The sequence below is a fragment of the Pelodiscus sinensis genome, chromosome 30 (genome assembly GCF_052426305.1).
Source record: "Pelodiscus sinensis isolate ZL-2025 chromosome 30, ASM5242630v1, whole genome shotgun sequence".
NCBI lineage: Eukaryota > Metazoa > Chordata > Testudines > Trionychidae > Pelodiscus > Pelodiscus sinensis.
The window spans coordinates 6444772-6446164 of NC_143081.1; the positions used below are offsets into that span (position 1 = coordinate 6444772).

A 1393-nucleotide genomic window follows, 5' to 3' on the forward strand; every position below is an offset into this window, starting at 1 on the left:
CATCTGCGCCTTCTGCCCCATGCCCTGGACACGGCTGGGGAGTACAAAGAATGAAGCAGAGATGGCCAAAAACCTTCCTTGAAGCTCACCTAAGCGTGTCTAGGCGGAAGGTGCTGCGGCTGTAAGAGTAGCTGGTTTCTGTGGTGTAGTGGTTATCACGTTTGCCTAACACGCAAAAGGTCCCTGGTTCGAAACCAGGCAGAAACACTTTAGTTTTCGCTTCCCTTCCCACAAGGTTCGTTTGTCTCCTAATCCTCACTCAGTACTGGAATAACCCTTAGTTTCTATGCTGGGTCAGGCAATAGTCCTCTGGGGCAATGGGAGAAAGGAAAGATGAGACACATGAACTCCCTGCTCTATAAACCGGGTGGGGAACCTGATGATGGGGGCTCAATCCAGCCCCACTGTTGCCCCATCCTGAGGCTGGAGCAAAGAAAATCTACTAGGCTGACCCCCGTCTCCCATGCTGCAGTGTGCAAGAGGAATATGAGGAGTGTCTTCCTTCTTTGTGGGTCAGCGACTCCCAGCTAAAATAGGTTCCTCACCCCTGCTATAAGGTACTAGGCTATGTCTACACTCAGGGCTTCTTGTGCAAGTATGGCCGTTCTTGAGCAAGAATCTGCACAGAGTCCACACTGCCTGCCCACTCTTGCACAAGAAAATTTACAGTATGGCGGTAAGAGAGGGCTTCTAGAGCAAGAACGATGCTTGTTTTTAACAGGTGTAAGCTCTCTTGCACAGGAGCTCTTGTGCAAGTGGGCAGTGTGGACTCTCGGCAGGGATTTCTTGTGCAAGAAAGTTCTATGGCTAAAATGGCCATCAGAGCTTTCTTGTGCAAGAGAGCATCCACACTACCATGGATGCTCTTGCACGAAAGCACAGCTCATCCATGGCAGTGTGGACATTTTCTTGCACAAGACTGCTTGCACAAGAACAATTGCACAAGATATTCTGGTGCAAGAAGCCGCCAGTGTACACATAGTGCTTCAGTGTTAAAGGGCAGGTCGGTGCCCAGAGCAGCGGGTGAATATTTTGGGAACTCTCTGTGTTCTAGGGACACAAGACAAATATTCCCGCAGGTCCCCTGCAGCCAGTGACACTGCTGAGAGTAGAGTGTAATATACATAAGAACATAAGAACGGCCATACTGGGTCAGATTAAAGGTCTTTCTAGCCCAGTAGCCTGTCTGCTGACAGTGGCCAGCACCAGGTGCCCCAGAGAGGGTGGACCGAAGACAATGATCAAGCAATTTGTCTCCTGCCATCTCTCTCCAGCCTCTGACAAACAGAGGCCAAGGACACCATTTTATCCCCTGGCTAATAGCCTTTTATGGACCTAACCTCCATGAAATTATCTTTAAACTCTATTATAGTCCTAGCCTTCACAGCCTCCT

The 1393-nt window shown here is 49.6% G+C and overlaps 1 non-coding gene across 1 annotated transcript; it reads left to right on the forward strand.

Moving 5' to 3' along the window:
- The first annotated feature begins 134 nt into the window (after window positions 1-134).
- TRNAV-AAC (transfer RNA valine (anticodon AAC)) lies at window positions 135-207 on the forward strand. The gene has a single exon. It is a non-coding gene; the product is annotated as a tRNA-Val (tRNA).
- The last annotated feature ends 1186 nt before the right edge of the window (window positions 208-1393 follow it).